The sequence below is a fragment of the Capsicum annuum genome, chromosome 1, assembly GCF_002878395.1.
Source record: "Capsicum annuum cultivar UCD-10X-F1 chromosome 1, UCD10Xv1.1, whole genome shotgun sequence".
Taxonomy (NCBI): domain Eukaryota; kingdom Viridiplantae; phylum Streptophyta; class Magnoliopsida; order Solanales; family Solanaceae; genus Capsicum; species Capsicum annuum.
The window spans coordinates 112290160-112313336 of record NC_061111.1 but is presented as its reverse complement, the minus strand read 5'-3'; the positions used below and the strand labels follow the sequence as shown (position 1 = coordinate 112313336).

Sequence of the window (23177 nt, the reverse complement as noted above, 5' to 3'; positions counted from 1 at the left end):
TCTTATCTTAGATTGTTTTATTTTGAGCCTGGGCTTTATTGAAAACAACCTCTATATCTCACATTTGAGGTAGTAGTATGGACTACGTACACTTGCCCTCTCCAGACTCCACTTGGTCGAAATATACTCGGTATATTATTGTTATTGTTATATGTACTTTTTGGTTCACATCACTAAATCACTAATCCATAGGATCGTAGTGTGAGATATATGAATAAATAGTCTCGGGATAAAATAAAGTATTATTTTATTCCATGTTTGATTTGAAGTATCAGCAATAGCCGGAATTATTATACCACCATTTAAACCATAGTGATGGCATAAGTTATCCCATATACATGGTGGTATAACTAATCTCGAGTTATCCCGAAATTAATTATCTCAAAATAATTCTTTCCCAACCAAACGATTTATTTTTCATATATTTTTACATAAAGTTTTATAACTTAAATTTAAATTCGAATTATAATAAGTTGAGCATGACACTATATTATAATTATAAATAAATTACAATAATGTAGTTTGGTGGTTTAAAATTAAATTAGTTATTTTTAAAATTGAAGTCTAATATAAATACACTTTTCTAATTCTAAAAAATTATTTACGCACTTCAGTAAAACAATAAGATAATTTCTAGAATTATCTGAATACACTTATAAAGCTTTCCAAAACATTTAAACCCAAAGTAAAGGACTTTCAAACATTTCTAAAGATTTCCAACATATTTTGCAGCTAGTACTCATAGATCTCTCATGAATTGTTGAGAGATTTGATATTGATAGATGTTGAATCCTATTTAGGTATTTTTAGTATTAGAATCGATTTTTTTTATATTTGTGTGTAATTATAATTAGGTGGGCACTACTCAACTTCCTAAATTTTCTCGGTTTATTTGAGGCACGACGAGTCTACAATACTACTTCGATCCTGTACTAGCACCAAAGGGAATTATAGAAAGAGGGAAAAATGGAGAACCCACTTTTTGGTGCTTATTTATTTTTTGATTTTTGGCTCCAAAAGAATTTCAGGAAAACCACCATATATATGAGAAAACAAACGAAGGAGTTTCGTTGCAAAGTGAAGCCAAAATTTCTAAACCTGAACAAGAAGACCAGGTATGTATTAGTCCTCATACTTTATCTTTGACTAAAATTAGATAGATAATTGTATTCAACAATCATATATTGAATGATTTGTTAATTTATGTCTGGCACGTATTGTCAATTGTGTTGGTAATTTTGTTGTAATAGGGTGAGAAAGGGTAGGAATCCTTGAGCAATTTTAGATACCCTAACCTTGTTTGACTTTTGAGCCTGTTTGGATGGATTTATTTAGGTATTGCAAAACTAAAATAGCTTCCAAGTAATATTGTAGTGTTTGGGTACAATAAAAGAAGTGTTTTTAAGGAAAAATCCATAAATAGTGTATTTGTATTATCCTCATTTGATCACTTATTTTCCTCTCCTTTGATGACGATAATGTTATGAATAATCATCAAACAGAGAGTTTAGATCATTTGTTGAAATGACTATGCATAGTAGATTAGATTAAGCTCAACATAAATGTATATTCACTTTTTAGAATACACGACTAAGCACTTAAGTAAAATAGAGTACAGAAAATTCATAACTTATTATGATCAAGTACCTAAAACTATTATTAGCAATTTAATCTTGGAAAACTTCGTAGTGTCTAAAAATTTCCTGAACTGAACTTTGAAGTTTTCGCCTTGAACCTCTTGAAGCCTGTTTTGGATAAGGTCACAATCAACAGTTTCTTCAGAAGGTTTAGACCTTTTTCGAATGAAAATTGTAGTAAATGTAGAAGGATGTTTCCCTAAGTCTCCCCATTTTGTGTCTGAGATGTGTAATGATCTTTTCCATCTCGTCAAACTCCAGTGAGAGAACGACTCCTAGTTCTTGTAGTTTTGCTAACTTGAAGCTATGTTGCTTGAACTCTTCAAAAATGTCAACGGGTGCGTGTCGGATTCGCCAAAACTAGTGTATTTTTGGAGAATCCGACACGGGTGCGGCATCGAAAGTGAAGAATCCGCGCAACTTAGACTTAAAGGGATCTCTAAAAGGAGAAACTTACGTATCGAAGTTCTTCAGTATCCCAAGTTGCCTAAAGGACTCAACTTCAACTTATATGTGCTCTAATGTACTAATGGGGCAGATATAGGTTCCACAAGTTTTGCAGCTCCTGTATAGTACTTGGCAACTTCCGAAAACTTAACTGAAGATGATATGGTAAATCCTAATAACTTAAAGCCACGACATCCTGAATTCCTCCATCATGTTCAAAACTTTCACCACTCATGTGTACGTTAAGGTTTTGACTCGTTCTTCTCTACTCATCTATTTTTGGTCTTCTAGCCAAAAGTCCAGTAAGCACTTATGCAAGTTTTAATAATAAGTTCTTGTTGACCTACAACCAAAAGACCGTTAAAACGATAGCACTTATGCATAATTTTATTGTAAATAATTAATGCTCATTTCTTATTGGAAACTAGTTCTAAGTATTGATCATAATAGCTTTTCTACTGTTGTTATTGCTCCTAGATATGTTTTAACTATCTTGATTCTGGACTCAATAATAAAGTAGAATGGGTAAACATGATTCGTGTAACTGACCTTACTCTTTTGGGGTTGAGATCTAGTTGTTTAATTGTTTAGTTTACACATAATAAATCTTATCTCATTTAAGGCACCGTATGGCTCTATTATGAATGTACTTATTACATATTTTTTTTTAGCAGAATTTTGCAAATCAATGGCACCGGGAGGACGTGTCTTTAGGCAAACTACAATTACTGGGGGAACTATTCGAGAAACTCAATCACCGAATGAATCAAATAAACCCACTCCCTTTGTTAATACAGGTAATACATTCAACTCAACTATATATTTTTGTTTTTTTGAAAATAGTAATTTGTATTATAAACAAAGGAATACACAAGAAGCATTTCAGTAAGATTTACAACCAAAATTACATAAGATCATTCTAAAAGATCTCATAAGTAATATAAAATGGTAAGAAAAGTCCTCTTCATCTTTAGGATCATGTTTAGACCAAAAAAAGGGACCAGACAATTCATTTTTCAGTTTTTGCATATTACAAATTTTTTTTTCAAGCATTTCTGGTTCCTCTCTATCCATATAGTCCACCAAATGTATGCAGGCTGGGACAATTTTTCATCTCTTCCTATATCCTAATTTTCATCTCTATTCCAAAAAGCTAGTTCTTCTTTGATACTCCTTGGCATTGTGTAGCTTATGCCTCTTATATTAATGAAAATCTGCTATAATTTAGCAGTCTCCCTACATTGTAGAAAGAAATGTTTATTGTCTCCAACTCTCATTAACATAGAGAACACCTAGAACATATATATGCAAACCTCTTTTCATAAGGTTGTCTTGAGTCAACGCAGATTATTTTGCAAGAAGACAAGTGAAGCATGCTACCTTTAAAGGCACCTTCGATTTCCAAATCATCTTCCAAGTCCAACCATCGACATATTGACCTACTCTCTGTAATTTCTTGTAAGCCGACCCAACCATAAACCTTTCCTACTTGTCGGGTATCCAAAACAACAGATTATCCTCACTTGAATTTAGATCTTTGTGCCGCTCTAGAATGTTGAATAATTCAGTTACTCTGTTGACCTCCCAATCATTACGATTTCTCCTAAATCTAAGATCGTATCCCTGGTTGTCTCTCATTTCTCCAATTTTGGTAAATGCAGATTGAATAAATCAGGGAACATGATTTTTAGGGTCTCGTTCCCCACCCGAATATCTTCCCAGAATTGAGTCCTCCTTCATTTTCCATCTTTATTTTTCAGTTCCAGCTTCCCTTGTCTTATTCTGCTCCACTCTTTGAGTTTTCTTTCAAGTGTCTAAGCTTAGTTGCTAAGATAGAATCATGCCCTCCCCTAAATGTTCGAGTCCCACCAGATCTTCACCATCCTTAAGGTTCTTTATTTGCAGCCACCATTTTTCAAACTTGAAATATGAAATTGACTTTTCCCATTTTCGATATTCTAGAATTAAGGTCTATGATCTGATCCTTTAGACCCTGGCAGCATATTTCTCATCTTCATTGATGGGTCAACTGTCTTTGATTCACCATATAATACATCATCATAAGATGATGAGAGCTTTTCTTCTTGCTTTTTTTTCATTTACCTTCTCTTTATGTTTCGACATAATCAAAACTGGAAAATCTGAGGACATAGTTTTCAGATGGCTATCCAGATCACGTTTTGAACCTGAGCGTACAATTTGTATTCCAAAGCTTCAGAATCGCTCTTAAAATAGTTCTATAAATAATTTTTAATGACTTCATCATCCCAATAACTAGAGATAAATCATTTTTATGGTAATACTTAGTTATTCATCTTTGCATGGATCTGGCACCAATAGGTAATCACAGCAACCATAGTACAGCCAGCCGTATAGATCCGTTGCCAACAGCTCTGCCCCTTGAATTCATTTTGTCAAATTCAACCAGGGCTTCTTTTTTACAACCAAACATTTAGGGCAATACTAATCACCCTTAGGCTAGAGACTACTAGCAACACCAATACACTTGGAATGAGATGCAGCAGGGTAGTTGTAGTTTATTGATATTGGTTCCCAGACACTTTCTTCCATCTGCCACATCCACTGCTTAGTCAAGTCCAATTACATCAACTCCACTTGTTTTCATCCATTTAAGAAATCGAATATTTCCATTAATGCAGAGGAAAAGAGGTGTTTGTGGGAACATTCTTTTGATTATACTATCTGTATTCAAAAATTTGAGAGATGTTCAAAAAGAAAATAGAACGAGAGAAAGTTACATAACGATTAAGAAAGGAATGACATTTCCACACGACCAACGATTAAAGCATCCAAAGAATCCTCCTTTAATCCAAACATCATTCACGATATACAACACTTGTGACCGTAATCTATATCTTATTTCCATGCCTAATCCACCAAATACCATAAGGACCTATCAGTATTATATATATATCAGATAACAGATGCGACGTTACTCTTCCTAAAATCACATAATTTTTTTACTGAATACCACATTATTGAACAACTCGAAACTTTAGGGATGCTTCAACGTAACAAAACTGGAAATCCAGTAAACTTTAACTATTGACCTCCACTCCAGCTTAATATCAAGGTAGGAGTGCAGTGTTATGGAAAAATAAAGAAGAAATGGAACTTAGGAACTAAACCTGAACTAGTATAGCCACAAAACATGGAATACTTTAAAAGTTAAGAAATGGCTTGATCTTTCACAATAAGTTGCTTCACCAGCTATAAACACTTGATAGAGTAACTAAATATTTATGACCATGTTTCATGTTTGTACTATTTTAAGCTTAATGTTATTCAATGGACAACTGTTTTTGAGAAGATAATTCTATACTAAAGGAAGTTGCTACGAACGTCTACTACTGTTCTGTATCAATCTATGTCATGAATACTAAGAAAACTTATTAGAAAAAGCAAAAACAGGTGACGTTATTAGTTTGAGATACTATGCATAGATTTTAGCAGGTTGCTCCATTAGAAGAAAATGGGTTGTACAAAATTCTTAAAAATATTTAACTGCTGATATGTAAAGAACTGGCCTGATCACATTTTTATTAGATAGTGAAACCCACCTAGCCAAGCTATTTATACTTCAACAACTTTAAAACAAAAACTAAAAAATATTAAATAGCAAGTTTAAAATTGTTTGCTATAACAAAAATATTCAAATTGTCAATAGGTTTACACTATTATCCCATCCATCAACTACTTTCATCTTATTAAGCTGTCCCAAAGTGGTTGAGGAATCACCTGCTTGTATCCTTATATGGTTTTGTAGATCCTTATCTCATAAGCTAGCTTTTGGGGTTGAGTTAGGTCATAGATGGCAATGTTGGACCCTCTTGTTATGTTGTCCACACTTAAATTAGTAAGGATCTGTGGGGGTATTAAATTGTTGCCCATTTATTGAGGGAGGGTTGTTTGTGTCCTTATATAGTCTTGGATAATCTTCTACTCATGAGATGACTTTTGAGGTTGCATTAAGTCCAAGATCCATTTCTTAACACATTTCATTCATTATTATGTTCAAATCACCGGAGCTATATCAATTTACCATATTTTATGCAAATACTATTAATTACAAAAAGAATGGCAAAGTTTGGATAACGACACATAATTTCAGAATGAATGTATATGTGTTGCAGTTCAAATGCCCTGGTAAGGATATGCAATAAGTTAACGGGGATAGATTTGAGGAGAGAGAAAGGTAAAATAAGGAAGAATAGGAGAGAGATAATAGACAAGACATGACACATCTTCAGCTCACCCATATAATAAATAAATATCTGTCTGATGAATGTAAGTAGATGAATTAGCAAAAGAATCGAAAATTTAGAAAAGTAAATGCTATTACTATTTGATGTTGCGTGATACTATGTGAAGATTTTTGTTGGTTGTTGCACTAGAAGAACAAATATCAATAGGTTATTTGAAGTTCTTAGGGATAGTTAACTGTTGATATGTAAAGAAGCAAAGCCCATTAGCCCAAGCACATTAACTCTTGCCTCCATTAAACTATCTATCGAACTCTTCCTAGGTGAGCAGTGAGCTAAGCAGAGCATATTCGGTATCATTCCTAGATAAAGAAAGAGAGCTAATAGTGGATTCATATACTCGATGCTAACTACTTAGAATTGAGATGTAGTTCATTGATAGCGAACTATCTACTATTTTTTTTACCCTTAAAGAGATACAATTGAATTTGCAAGTGTTGTTTAAGGGCATGTGGATTAAATTGACATGATAATGAATATATAATGAAATAGATTGCAACAATCAAATGGTAAATAATTAATAGATCAATAATAAAAGTATCAAAGTATGAAATCCTGAATAAGGGTACTGCGTGGCCGCCCTGAAAGAGAGATCAGCACTCTAGAACAATGCAAGCTAAATGGCCTTGAATACAGAGATTTTTTACTATTATAATTGTAGAATAGTGAGTATTCAATGGTTACAACAAATGGTAATGAGGACTATTTATATCTAAACACTAGAGTTAACAGTTTTAAGAGTGATAAAAGCATTTGAGCAAATGTAATACTACATAGTAATAGATAATTGTTTTACATGATCATCAATTTTCTAATAGTTTAAAGAAATGCTATTAGCCCTCCTATATTTTCTCTGTTTTATCAATGCATTTCTTGACTTGGTTGTTAAGACGTAACAAAATAAAATAAAATTTAAAGATTTTCAGTTTTTATCTTGTGTATTATTAATATGTGTAAATATATCTACGTATATAATCTACTATTTTTGGATTTAGGAGGTATTTTGAACTGATGTTTTTTCATCAGATGATTTCGTTAGACTCAGGAAAGGTCGTGGCAAGACTAGAGGGAAAGGTCTTGAAAAAATGAAGAAGGCTATGGGAAGCAAGATAAAAATAGAAATCTCAATTGGTAAAAGAAGGCCAACTAAGCCAATTCAATCAGCCAAACTATCCAATGAATTAGGGATAATTGCTCAAAATTTTCTTCCACTTCCAAACAAGTGGAAGGAACTTACAAGAGAGGACAAAGATGCAACACTAATTAGATGCCATGTAAGGATTCTGTACTCTTTTAAAATTTATAGATTACATGATAAGCAAAAATCTATGATTTTAAGAATATTGGAGTTTTTAGGTACTAATAATGTTAGCAGATGTTATGATTTTATTTTTAAATTAAAAGGGATTTTGGTTGTTTTGTTTGTTTCTTTAATACTTATTTATTTTTTAGGAGAGGTTTGACATTAATTTGGATGAGCATTATGTGAAAAATAGTTGAGAGGATATTCTGAATAATAGAAGCCGACAATGCCGCTACAAGTTAAAACAAAAATTTGAAAGTGTACGCTCTATGGAATAAGCTTTGCGACATGTGGAACGATCGGAGCACAAGGTAATTTATATTCATGTTATTCTCATTAATATTAATATTTAAGTTATGATGTTTATATTTTCTTTGTAGCAACGATGTGAAATAAACAAGGGAAATCAAACATAGCTTAAATCTAATCATTTCATGGGATCAAAAGAATTTGTAGCAGCTCGTGCTGAAATTGTAAGTTATACCATTTTTATTCTTTTCACTAGTGACACTTTGGTACTATTTAATATTTTGTTGTTTGGTATATAAAAGAACAGGCATGTAAGTTGCGGCCCATTTAAGTCAAATAACTCTAAACGCTTTTTCATATTGTTTTCTTGTTATACAGGATGAAAATGAATTTGAAGGTGTAGAGCTTGATAGAATTGAGTTCTACAAGCATACCCATTACACGAGTTAAAAAGGATGGTCATCTAAAGAATCTAAGACTAACTATGTAAAAAATTAATATATTAGTAACATACCATTGCATTTATTTGGTTAATATTCTTCATGTCTTCTTCTTTAAATGTGTTATTATTTTATGCAGAACAACATGAACGATTTAAAAGCTCTAATACTTCTGGAGAGTCTTCTATAACTATTGATGAAATTGTGGATCTTGTACTAAGTACTAAGTCGGGGTACATAAAAGGTATTGGTTATGGTCCTAAACCTAATACTACAAGGGCAACACAAAGGAAAATGGCAGAGTTAGAAAACTCCCTCAAAAAGGTGAAACTGGAAGCTGCTAGTGCCCAAAATGAGTTACAGAAACGATTAAATGTAGTTGAAATAATGGTAAAAAGTCAGAAATCACAGATACAAGACCAACAGTTGCAAATCAAAGCACTAAATTTTCATTTGAATACTGTAGCATCATGCCAAGAGGAAATGCTTAAGAAAATGCAACTTCTTGTTAGCCCATCGTCATCAAGGTTAGAGGTAACATAAATTTATATGATAAGTTCTATTTAATTAATCTTTATTAAAAATATAAATTATGTGCATCAACATGTTACAACATGTTCTAAATGGGTCTGTTGCTGATAGAGTTGTTAAAATTGAAGTTTTACAAATATTGATTGGAAAGGACTAGGTCCAGCCAAAAGAAAATAGAAACCACAAAGACTACAAATCGGAAACTTTTTTTTTCATGATAAAACTAATTTAGTTAGCTTTTATTTGTACTGGATATGCCTTTTTCCGAGGGTTCAGCTCCACTGGTGAAAAGGCCAAAAAGTAGCAGCAAAGTAGTTAATGGATTAGCTTCGTTGAATCCACTATAATACATCCGGTTGGATCATTCTCGCAGCTATAAAGATATTAGATTAGTGTGGCCTCATTCCCTATTTGCAGAAAAAACAAAATTTGATCCAATGTACTACATAGACATATGAAATAGGTAACATGTTACATGAATCATATAATTGATTAATGGCATTAGTATACAACACTGGACATGTCAACTGAGATGCAACAGACTACATATTGGTAAAAATAACCTTCCAAGAATATGCCATAGTTAGATATGTGACTCTTAACGTATACACACATGGTAGTTTTTCTCTTGAAAAATAAAACATTTGTCCTTCGTTATTGTTCAAAAGCTCATGGTAAATGACTTTAAGCCTTTTCAATAAAATATTTTGGATGAGTAGCACTAATTTGAGCTTTGTTTCTAAAATTGAAGTGACTATCTCATACATCTGAAGCGATAATGTTGGGGACAAACTCATAATTTTCAAGAAGCCTTGGCATAATTTTAAAAAAGCTTCTTGACCACATATAAATCTTGGCAAAATCCACATCTAGACATATTTTTTCAATAACCTTTTCTCTAATAAGTTTCCAAAAAGCAGTTCCTAAAAATTGTCCAAATGTATGTGTTGCTACCTCTTGATCTCACCTAAACATTATTGTACTTGCAGAATTGTAATGTTTTTGGTTACAAACAAAATCAAACACACTGTTGCTTGACCCAATTAAACCTCATTTTGGATATAGAGAAAGGAATTGTACGACTGATTACGGCCCCAGATATGGATCTAGTTATGGGATGTTGTAAGATGAAATCTGGTGTTTTATTTCAATGACCCACGACCTACAACCTCTTGAGTTAAAGTACTCAAAAACTGAAATATTTTTTGCCTAGATTTCCTGCGATAAACATAAGAGTCTAAATATAAAATATTGATAAGATAACGTACCTTAGAAATGAGTACATGACTTCCTAGCATTACTGGAATGAAAAACTACAAAACTACCAAAAAAGTAACTACTTCTGGACTTATAAACTACAATTAACTAGTGCAGTAACTACTGTTGTAGTTTCCTACTACAAGAAATAATTACTGCAATTAACTAGTGCAGTAACTGAAGGGGAGCCTTCAGGTAACTAGTAAAGTTGCTTCCATGTGACTAAGACGTCATGGGTTCAAGCCTTGGAAACAGCCTCTGGCAGAAATGCATGGTAAGGCTGCATACGATACACCCTTGTGGTTCCCCAGACACCGCACATAGCGGTAGCTTTAGTGTACTGGGATGCCCTTTTAACTAGTGCAGTAACTACTACTGGCATCTAAGGAGTGATAACAGACTGACCTAGCTGCCACCGCCTTTAGTATTTCAGGGAAGTTAATTAGAGCAAGAGAATCAGTTGTATTTCTTTTACAAATAACATATCACTTACCTGCAATGGCCATTCCAGCATCCCTTTTACAATTTTTTATTTCAATATCATGAGTAAATTTGTCTGCCTATACATAACAAAATATATTTGCATTCCTCTATAGGTCGGTGAACTAATTGGAGGAAGCCAAAGAGAAGAGGATTAGGAGGTCCTCAGATCAAGGTATAACACAAAAATTTACTTTTCTAGTAGACAGAAAGATTATATATCTGGTTCCTATACTATTCTTTATATTGAGCTAGGGGTTTATCGAAAACAACATCTGTACTTCTTTGAAGGAAGAGGTATGAACTGTGTACATCTTACCCTCCCCAGGCCCCACTTTGTGGGAATACACTAAGTTTTTTGTTGTTGCTGTTTTATTTATTATTTGAGTTTCTTTTAAAAAGATAGAAATGTAACTGAGAACTTAAACAATAAATTCTAAGCAATCAATAAAATAGAGTTTGAAAAAAAATAGTGTATATATGAACCTTGGATCTCCTCTGATGGTTCAGTGAGCGGATGGTTTTGTGTTGGTGAATGTCTCGTGTTGTTTCTATAGAGGAGATCGTTGGTGTTTTTTTCCTTTTGAAGTTAGCTCCTGGTGAAGTTTCTTGTTTTCAGAATGAGGTAGTTTGTTTTTGAGGTGGGGATAATAGAGGATGTTTTCCCTCCAATCTGAGGGTGTCACCGTGTGTTGGGGGAAAAAGTATTGAGATAGAAGAAAAGACACAGTTGTAGAAGAATGTTTGGAGGAAGAGATTTAGAAGAGTAGAAAAAAAAGAAGGGAAGTATTGAAGCAAATTAGAGAAGAGGGAGAAAGTGATTGAGCAGAGAGCGAAAGTTGGAGGAGTATTGGTAAGAGGAATCCATAAAGGTGCATATTTTATTACGACTGTGTTTATTAACCTTTGTTCTGAGCCGGAGGTCTATTGGAAACAACCTCTATACTTCTTCAGAGGTAGTGGTATGGGCTGCGTAAATTTTATCCTCCGCAAACCCCACTATGTGGGAATATACTGTTGTTGTTGTGGAGATTTCGTGGTAGTAAGTAGAGATTTGATTATTGGTTAAAATAACTTAAAGAGTATTCTTAAAATAGGGATGAAGTTTATGATGGCACGTTATATGTTAGTAAAGTGCAAGTATAAATTGTGAGCGGAAGGATAAAGTAGTCAAAAATTGACAAATTTAGGCTATATTTTTATGATTTTTAAGAAAAGACACTATGATACTTGCAGGTTTAAGAACATAGTTTAGAAAAAAGATGTATTGTGAATGAATAAGTAATAATGATGATGTGAAGTAGAATGAGCTAACAAGTTATAATTAGATAGACGAGTGATTAAGATCGACCATTTCATAAACTTTTAATAGACTAGTATTTCTTGATTTTACTTTAAAAGATATAACTTTGTGTATAATAAAGGATAATTTCTTCCATTTATGTTTAGTACTAGACACTATGCATGAACTTTAGATGATTACTGCTATGAAAAAAAATGACCGTACGATGGTGATGATACTAGTTTTAGAGAAATGGTTTATTATGATTGATATAGTACGTGTAAGAGTTTAGATCAGTAACTTATGGGAAGTATAAACACTTTTCCCTCTGCAAATCCCACTTTGTGGGAATACATGGGGTATGTTATTATTGTTGTTATCAAAGTTTGATGTGTTTACTGGATAGCATTTATCTAATTTTTGGGTGGCCTCGCTTATCGTAATTACATGTTTAATGGATTCTAGTTGTCGCATGGAGTAGCAGTAGCATGTACAATCATTTTGACTATCAAATTTGAAAGCATCATTATCTATTTTACTTTTCTTCTCTTTTTTACAGGTGTAAAAGTGAGAGTTGAATGAAGCCCAATTGCAAGATTTATTGGTACTTTGGAAGAAACCTCTATATAATGCCTTAGTTTAGAATAGGAGTAATATTTATTACTATATTTCAGTTAGATTTCTTTTGTGTTGGACTTGTTTGACTTTTCTTTGCCTTTTGAGGAGATATTACCTCAATACAGTTTTAATTTTTTTAATTGTATGATTGTGGGTGAATTTTATCAATCTGACATGTTTTATAATTTTATTTTTTTATTTATTCAATTATAATTAAAAATAATATCAATATGAAATAATTAAGCCTTTTCTGAATTAATGACAAAAGATTTTATTATCAAAGATTACATTTAGCAACGATTAAATTGAATTTTTCAAGACAATTATTTTCGTCACGAAATAAACTAGTTCGTCATATGTTTGACTATACTTAGTGACAAATGTATTTGTCTCAATATCTTTCTTTTTTTAATACAAATTAATTTTGTATTTTATGACAATCATAATTGTCGGTAATCATAATAATTTAGTGATGATTCTACATCATCGATAAAAAAAAATACTATTTTAGTGACAAAATGATAGATTTAATGACAAAATTATAATAATAAATGTGTCACTAATTCATACATTTAAGGACGAAATTTTTTGTTTTATACAAAAAGTTATCAATAGTGACGAAAATATATTTGTTCAACCACGAAATATATATAACTCTAGAGACAATTATTGTCGTCGTTGATTGAACTAAGTAATTAGGGACGATGAAATTTTGTCGGTATTGACAACTTTTTAGTGACAAAAGCATATCATCAACTACAAAAAAATTATATTTTTATGAAAAATATATTTGTCATAAATGTTACACATTTGGGCATGATTTTATTTTTATATAGCTAATTTAATTTTTCAACGATGAAGTACTAATTAGTCTTTGTCAACTTTTAGCGACCCACTTTTGGAGACGATTGATTGACGGAAAAAATTTTGCCACGCCAAATCCTTTGCAATGAAATATGATTTATAAGTGACAAAATAATTTGTCTCAAATAATCAGACATGATTATTTCTCTATTATCTCATTAATTAGTTTATTAGTTGGAGTTAGTTGGGGACAAGTCCCATCAACTCCTTACTCAGATAGTTCAGTCAGTTAGAGGCTTTCTAGACTATCATGTTTTAGACTTCAATTTTTCAATTTTGTTTTGGGTATTTCATACCCCATTTGGATGTTATATTTAACTTTAGTTATGTGAACCTTATGGCCTTTTAATTCATGTTTCCACATTATTCAGTATTTTATGCAGTATACAGGTACAAATATCTGTCATCGGTTAGCTTGTGGTCCTTCGGGGTCATGAGCAGTGTATAGCATTCTAGGTACCAGATTCAGGGTGCTACAAACTTGGTATCAGAGCCTAAGGTTCAATAGAGTCCTAGAAAGTCTGAAAGCTGCATCTAGTGGGTGTGTTGCATGCTACATTTATGTACAAGAGGCTATATGATGTTTTAGGAACAATTTCCCCTCTTTTAGTATTCATGTCATGATGTGAGCATAATCTCAAGTCAATATCTTAGTCTAATCCATTTATTTCTTTCTTATATAGAACATGCCTCCTAAAAGAAGAAATGAAAATCAGTCATCCCCCTGCCTAAAGATCCTTTGGGCGATCATGTTTCTCATATAGAGTTCCGAGCTACATTCACTACTCTTGCTAACTCGGTTTCTGCTCAGAATAAATGACTATTTGTCGTTCTAGCCAATCTAGTCGCCAATTCAGTTGCATCCAGGATTTGGGATTTCACCCGAATGAATGCTCCATCCTTTCTCGGGTCTAAGACAGATGAGGACCCTCAGGAATTCCTAGATCAGGTACAGAAGGTGACAGACATCATGGGGCTGACTACTGTTGAGAGTGCTGAGCTAGTTGCATATCAGTTTCAAGATGTGGCTAAGCAGTGGAAGTCAGAGACGGCAGATGATGCAGGGCAGTTGAGTGGGAGGAGTTTGAGTCTGTTTTCCTTGATAGATTCTTTCCCCTGGATATTAGGGAAGCTAAGGTTCTAGAATTCATCAACCTCAGGCAAGGAAATATAACAGTGAAAGACTATTCTCTTAAGTTTACTCAATTAGCCAAATATGTCCCTCATGCGGTTGCAGATAGCAGGGCAAGAATGAGTAAGTTCATTTCAGGGGTGAATGATACTGTGGTTAGTGAGTGCAAATCTTCCATGCTAAATAGTGACACGACTTTAGCCAGGATTATGACTCATGCTCAGCAGATTAAGGGGAAAAAGATTAAGACGAGGGAGAATTAGAATAAAAGAGTGAAGAAAGGTAGTTTTAGCTTCGCTCAGCCTAAGTCAGAAACAGGAAACCGTTCTCAATTTCGTCCTAAGTCATCAGTTCTAGCTCCTTCTTTACCCAGTGCTCTAGTTCCTAAGTTCAAAAAAGGTAACAAAGATAGAGCACCAGGATCTAACACCCAGGGCAAAGTGGGCAGTTCCCGCACCTATCATCTTTGCCAGACTTGTGGCAAGTACCATCAGGGTATTTGTAGAGCTAGTAGAGGTATTTGTTTTAGATATGGCAAGCCAGGCCACAGAGTTAGAGACTGTCCTTAGCCAGGTCCTCAGGGTCAACAGAATTGCTCCTCAGCTTAATCTGGTCGCCCAAATCAGCAGGGTGCCACCTCCAATGCTACTAGTGGGAAACGCCCAAATCATCTTTATGCTCTTCATCCCGACAAGATCAGAAAAATTCTCCTAATATAGTTACTGGTATGTTACAGATCTTTCATATGCATATTTACTCTTCACTAGATCCAGGAGCTTCTTTGTCTTTTGTTACTCCCTATATAGCAGGCGATTTCTGAATCAGTCCTGAAATCCTAGTAGAGCCCTTTTCAGTCTCAACCCCAATGGGTAAAATCATCATGGCCCAGCAGGTATACAAGAACTTCCCAATTATGATATTTAGGAAAGTCACTTCAGCAGACTTAAATAAATTAGAGATGACTGATTTTAATGTCATTATCGTTATGGGTTGGCTTTATTCCTGCTATGCCACAGTCTACTGCAGAGATAGAATATTCCTTTTGCAGTTTAAGGTGCCAGTTATTATTCTAAGATTGATTTTCTTCAAAATACTCAGCCTATCTCTATTCCTCCATACAGAATAGCACAAGTAGAACTTAGTGAACTGAAAGAACAATTAAAGGATCTCTTAGATAAGGGATTTATCAGGCCCAGTGTTTCCCTATGGGGCTCTCCAGTATTATTCGTGCGCAAGAAAGACGGTTCTCTTAGAATCTATATAGTCTACCGCAAACTCAATAAGGTCACGGTCAAGAACAAGTATCTTCTTCCCTAAATCGATGACTTATTTGACCAACTTTAAGGTGCCAGTTATTATTCTAAGATAGATCTCAGATCTGGCTATCATCAGCTCAGAGTTAGGGAATGTGACATTCCGAAAATAACTTTCTAAACTCACTATGGTCACTTCAAATTTCTATTTATATTATTTGGTCTTACCGGCACCCAGCCGCTTTCATGGACTTGATGAACCATGTGTTTAAACATTACTTGGACTTGTTCGTCATAGTCTTCGTAGATGATATTTGGGTTTATTCCTGCAATGAGCATGATCAAGCAGACCATCTCAGGACAATACTTCAGACTCTTAGAGATAATCAGCTATTCGCCAAATTTAGTAAGTGCAAATTTTGGCTAAGGTTGGTAGCATTCCTAGGTCATATCATTTTTGATGATTGCATTGGAGTTGATCCTCAAAAGACTGAAGTAGTAAGAAACTGGCCCAGACCTATCTCTCCATTAGATATCAGGATTTTCTTGGGTTTGGATTGCTATTAAAGATGGTTTGTTGAGGGATTTTATTCTATTGCATCCCCTATGTCTAGATTGACTCAGAAGAAAGTCAAGTTTCAGTGGTCAGATCCTTGCAAGAAAAGTTTTTAGGAGTTGAAAACTTGACTTACCTCAGCTCCAGTCTTAGCTCACTCAGATAGTTCAGATGGTTTCATAGTATATTGTGATGCATCCAAAGTAGGTTTGGGTTGTGTCCTTATGCAGCATAGTAAGATCATAGCCTACGCCTCCAGACAGCTTAAACCCCATGAGAGGAATTACCCTACTCATGATCTTAAGTCAGCAAACATAGTATTTACCTTTAAGATTTGGAGGCATTATCGATATGGTATTCATGTAGATGTGTTCACAGATCATAAGAGTCTTCAGTATGTATTTTCTCAAAAATGTCTCAATCTTCGTCAGAGAAGGTGGTTAGAGCTCTTGAAAGATACAACATGAGTGTCCTCTATCATTCAGGAAAGGCCAACGTAGTGGCTGTTGCTCTCAGCAGACTATCCATAGGTAGTGTTTCTCATGTTGAGGACAGTAAGAAAAAGTTAGCTCAAGAAGTCCATCAGCTTGCCATACTAGGCATTCTCTTAGTCGATACTGATGAGGGTGATATATGGGTTCAGAGTAGTTTAGAATCATCTCTAGTTTTTAAGGTAAAAGAAAAGCAAGATAGAGATCCCAACCTTGTTATGTTGAAAGAGTCAGTTCAGGATCAAAAAGTAGAGGTTTTCTCCCAAGAGAGAGATGGTATCCTTCATTGTCAGGGTCGTCTCTGTGTTTTAGGTGTAGATGACTTAAGGTAGAAAATTCTTGAAGAAGTGCATGGTGTGCTTTGCTTTATTCATCCAGGGGCCACAAAGATGTACCTCAACTTGCGGGAGATCTATTAGTGGAGTTGGTTGAAGAGAGATATTGTAGAGTTTGTTGCTAAGTGCTCTAAATATATGCAAGTTAAGATAGAGCATCAGAAGCCTAGTGGGCCCATATAGGAGTTCAGTATTCTTACTTAGAAGTGGGAAGTTGTGAACATGGACTTTGTGATGGGTTTGCCTCATACTCATCATCAACACGATTCAGTTTGGGTCATTGTAGATAGAATGACCAAATCAGCTTATTCCCTTCTAGTTTATACCTCTTATTCGGCCGAGGATTATGCCAAGATCTATATCAACTAGATGGTTATATTGCACGGTATTCCGTTGTCTATTATATCAGACAAAGGTACCCAATTCACCTCTTACTTTTGAAAAGCATTCCAAAAGGGTCTTGGTACCCAATTTTATCTTAGTACAGCATTTCGTCCTCAGACAGATGGTCAAGCAGAAAGGACCATTCAGACCTTAGAAGATATGCTAAGATTGTGTGCAATTGATTTCAAGGAAAGTTGGGATGACCACTTGCCTTTAATTGAATTTGCATACAATAACAGCCATAATTCTAGTATTCGAATGGCTCCATTCGAAGCTCTCTATGGTAGGAGATGTAGATGTCTAATTGGTTGGTATGATGTTAGTGAGGTTTCAGTCATAGGGCCTGAATTAGTATTCGACACTTTAGAAAAAGTCCAGTTGATTAGAGAAAGACTCTGGGCTGGTCAGAGCCGATAGAAGTCTTATGCAGATGTTCGTAGAAAAGATATTGATTTTGAGTTTGGAGAAAATGTCTATCTAAAGATCTCTCCCATAAAGGGAGTGGATCAGTTCGGAAAGAAAGGGAAACTCAGTCCCCGATACATCGGTCCATTCAAGATTCTCAGTCGATTTGGCAAGGTAGCTTACGAGCTCGAATGCCTTCAGATAGCCTTAGTTCATCAAGTCTTTCAAGTATCTTTGAAAAAGAAGTGCATAGGTGACCCCTCAGTTTTAGTCCCTATTCAGAGCATTGATGTTCAAAACACTCTCTCTTATGAAGAGATTCCAGTCAAAATCTTAGACTATCAGACTCGTAGATTGTGGAACAAAGAAGTCCCTCTAGTTAAGGTTCTTTGGCGAAATCAGTCCATTGAGGGAGCTACTTGGGAAGCAGAAGCAAACATGCATACCAAGTATCCTCACCTCTTCTTCTCCAACTCAGATCAAGATCAAGGTAACATTTCTCTTTAAGCTTACTCAGTTTCATGTTTAGTGTTCATCACAAACTTGGTATACAGTTTCATACTCATGTTCCCATTATAAACTTAGTATCAAGTACTATTGCATATTCAGTCATGCACTCATGTATCAGTTCAGTTATGTAATTATACATCAGACATTCATTCTCATTGTGAGAAACTTAGTTCATCAGAATACTCAGTCATGCATTTATGATCAATTACACATGCATCAGATATGCATGTTCAATAGTATATGTTTAGCTTGTCATTCATGTTAGTCATGAGATCATGTTCCATTTATTCATGTTCATTATGTACGTCAATTGTCTTTTCTCCCCTCTCAGTCAGTCTTATTCGAGGATGAATATTCTCAAGGGGGAGATATTGTAACACCCCATACTTTTCCTAGAAAATTTTATCTCAAGAATGTCTACTATTATCTTCTAAATTGAATGATCATTATTCCATGAGGGATTTTCAAGATTTTCACTTTTTATAATATGGGAAATTCAATAAGCTTTCCATCGATATAAGATTCATCCAAATTCGATAACCGAGTCAGAAGTTACGACTATTTTAAGTTTCCATCATAAAACAATGCCATTTTAGTCAGTGGCGCACCATGCCACAAGAGGAAATGGCATTTGGTAAATTCCAGTAGGGTTCGGCAATTATGGCACATCGAGCCTATACCCAAATTCAGAATTATCCTTTTCCAGTGTCTTAGCTCAATTTCTCCCGCGTCGCACTAAAGTTCCAGGTCGCAAAAGAAGGGGCAACATGATGTCTCCGCATTGTACCAGGGGTTCAGTTTGGAAAAATTTTACTAAAATTAAATGACGCGTCCAGGGTTAAAAGGGTCAACTTCCCAGCCCTATTTAAGCCCTTTAACACGTGATTCAACCACTCTTCTCCTAAAATACACTCTCTTCTCTCAAAAATCTCTCAAGAACAAGCTAGGGTTTTTATATAAAATCAAATTCCAAGAAAGTTTCTCCGTCAATCTTCCTGAAATCACAAACTAAACTATGCATAGTGTTCATTCATGGACTCCTTTTGTCCTTGAAGCCCAAGAATCTCTTTTCTAAGTTTAAGTTTATGGATTTATTTATGGATTTTATGTTGGGTTAGGTTTTTTATGTTGAGAATGATCAATTGAATTCAAATCCATGTTGGATGATTAATTTTATGTGGAATTGATTTGTATAGATATATGTTCATGTGAACCTATGAATAAACCCTAGGATGATGAAATTAGAGGTGAATCATGATGATTAATTATTTTGTAATGTTTTCTACATGTGCTAAGCCTACCATGTGTTTGATTAAATGCCTTGATGAAAGAACAATACCAAACTAGTATGATATCATGAAATCCCCATATATGTACAAGTTATGCCTATCACATGTTTTGATGGAATGCTTCTGTAAATGTATTATGGATTATGATGTTAGTCATATGCTCAAGTAAGTTAAGCTTGGTCAGTTTTCTTCCATTGATTCCTAGGGGTACTTGTACCCAAAATATTAGCTATGTGCCTAGAGCCATGTGATATTTCTATGATACTCTAATTCAAGCTATGAATCCTTAGACTTCAGATAGTCTTATGACTCAGAAAATCTCTATGATCTCATGAAGTCAGTCAGTTGTTAGATATCAGTAATATTCCATCAGTAACGGAATTCAGTAACTCAGTCCATGTTTAGTTCAGTAAATTATGTTCAGTGTCTATTCAGATGGGAGTCAAAATTAGCACCGAGTGAACCTAAGGATGGGAACTCACCTGTTATGTGAGGGTGTGATTCTTAGAAGCAATCCTTGCATTCCAAAACTATGTAGCCAGCATAGGTTGAGACATCATAGCCTACTATATGAGGGTATATGAGGTGGCTTAGCTTGCTATATGAGGGTTCCCACCGCTCTCATTAGAGTTACCTGTTATATTAGGGTCACTCACATATTGTCCTTACCAGTGGCGCAGTATTGACACCCTTCTAATCAGGGAATAGATTTGACCCCAATTCAGCTATAATGCATCATTTGGGACATGTCGGTTGGATGACTACCTCCCACGGTCTCAGTATCAGTCTCAATAAAAGAACTCAGATTGTTCTTCTGAATCCATGATTATCAGATATAATCAACTCAGATACAGAACGAAACTCTATTAGTTCCACAAGATTTAGGACTGTCAGATATAGTCGCTCATGTTATCAGTTATATCATTTATCTGTATGTCATGTTATCAGTACATATGTTATCACAATTTCAGATATAGTTAATATGTATGCATGCATGTATTCTCACGTTCATATTAATCAGTTAGCCAGTATGAACCCCATGTATTCAGCCTACCCCATATGCATACCAATATATTCAAAGTACTGACGTATTTGCACTATGGTGTCTTATACCATAGGTTTATAGACACGAGGTCTAGATCAGCAGCAGATTCCAGTTTCAGCAGTCAGACTTACACTACAACAAAATTGATATATAGCTACGAAATTATTAGCTACGAGATAAAATTCGTCACTAATTGTCCACCTTTTATGAAAAAAATTAGCTTCCATATCTAAATACATAAAACACATACTTTAAGTGACGAAACGTAAAATTTCGTAGCAAAGTCTTGTCCTCTAAAATTTTCCTCCAAAACATATTTTGACGCCATTTTATTGAGTATCATTAGTGATGAATTTTAAGTTTTGAGTGACACCATTTTTCACCAACAATAATGGATCCAATCTGTGACAACAATTTTTTGTCTCGAATTAGTTATAATTTTAGACTCAAAAAAATTCATCATAAAAAATAAGTTATGGCAATAGCGACAAATTAGAATTCGTAGTTAGATATTATAAGTTTTAGCTACAAAATTTGATATTTAATTGTGACCTCAATTTTTGTCACAAATACTATGAACAATCAGCACGCTCATTTTATTGTCTCCAATAATGGATCCAATTCGTGACAAACTATTTTTTGTCTTGAATTAGTTAAAATTTTAGATACAAAAATAAAATTCATCAAAAAAATTAACTTATCGCAATAGCGACAAATTAGAGTTCGTAGTTAATTATTGTAAGTTTTAGCTACAAAATTTGATATTTAATTGTGACCTCAATTTGTCACAAATACTATAAACAATCAGTGACGCTCATTTTATTGTCTCTAATAATGGATCAATTCAATACAACCTATTTTTTTTTGTCTTGAATTAGTTATAATTTTAGACACAAAAAAAAATTCATCATAAAAAATAATTTGTCGCAATAGCAACAAATTAGAGTTCATAGTTAAATATTGTAAGTTTTAGATACAAAATTTGATAGTAAATTGTGACCTCAATTTTTGTCGCTAATACTATAAACAGTTGGTGACACTCATTTTATTGTCTCTATTTAATCTATGATTCTGTGACAGTATAATTTTGTCAAAACATATGCCATCGTTAAGTAGTGATGATTTATAATTTGTAGCTGAATAATTTAGTTAGTTCTTTCTTTGAAAAATTTTTGTAGCTAAACATAGCTTGACCTATGGCGACGGTTATTTTATGACTTATTGAGACGTCTATTTTCATCTATTACAATGGTTACAAACCGTTGCAATAGAAGTTATTGCAACGATATTAAACTACTGCAGTAGCATCTATTGCGATGCTTTCGTTATTCTATTGTAACGCTTTTTGAATACCTATTACAACTATTTCATTACTTGTTGGGTTGCCTATTTTCATCTATTACAACGGTTACTAACCGTTGCAATAGATTTTATTGCAACGACACTAATCTATTGCAATAGATCTATTGCAACAAGATTAAACCATTGCAATAGCACTAATTATGACGCTTTTGTTATTCTGTTCCAACGTTTTTTACTACCTATTGCAATGGTTTATTGATTTATTACAATAATTATTGCCACATGTTATTAAATTAAAACAATTTATATAAATAGTCACTCGTATTAATGTAAATTTTTATTTACATACATAATACTATAACACAATATGTACACATCACAAAACAAAATCATTCATTAATAATCTCATAATTCAAAATATGCAACAAGCTAGTAATTTAAACCCCAAAGAAAAATGTAATCAAGTCCAAATGATTAGTTAAGTTTTTACATACTATCAAGTTCGAGTCACGATAAGGTTCAAGAAAGTCAACACAACACTATTGATAATAGAGCATTTATCCACAACCCAAAAATCTTCTCAAGTAAGGTCAATGTCCATCACTTTCTTCATCTCTTTCTTCATTTTGGTCACTTATAAAAACAGAACAAAATAATATAAATTATCACTTAAAATGATGACATAAAAAGATTAAAATCACTAAGATTGTGAACTGTCAAAGTGGGCTTGTAGCAGTAACATAGGCAAATCCCTTCCAACACTGAAAAGAGCAGGGTGATGGAGAGATGGCAAATTAGCAACGTCGACACAGACATGCTTAGCTCAATTTTCCTTGGATTGCAAGTCAAAACATTTATTGTTTGCTCTTGGCAATAAACAAAATAGGATGATATGGAAAATCATATTTTTTTTATTCTCCGATTTGGTAATGCAAGAAGTTAATAACAGGAGCAGTATAGGCAAATGTGTTGAATTCTCATTAATGTCTACAGTCTTTCCCATCTACACAAACTAATGGAAGTTCCGTTTAATATTTTAGCTGAAGTACATGTAGATCTAAGCACTTGACCTTCTACAACATGA

The 23177-nt window shown here is 34.0% G+C and overlaps 1 long non-coding RNA gene across 3 annotated transcripts; it reads left to right on the top strand.

The window, feature by feature from the left end:
• The first annotated feature begins 675 nt into the window (after positions 1–675).
• LOC107876585 lies at positions 676–12695 on the top strand. 3 transcript variants are annotated; one of them, XR_001676069.2, is made up of 8 exons: positions 676–1115; positions 2756–2881; positions 7394–7641; positions 7820–7981; positions 8051–8143; positions 8499–8893; positions 10744–10802; positions 12469–12695. It is a non-coding gene; the product is annotated as an uncharacterized LOC107876585 (long non-coding RNA). The 3 variants fall into 3 exon arrangements; XR_001676068.2 differs by having other exon boundaries at positions 677–1115; positions 2759–2881; positions 8499–8886; XR_001676067.2 differs by having other exon boundaries at positions 677–1115; positions 2759–2881.
• The last annotated feature ends 10482 nt before the right edge of the window (positions 12696–23177 follow it).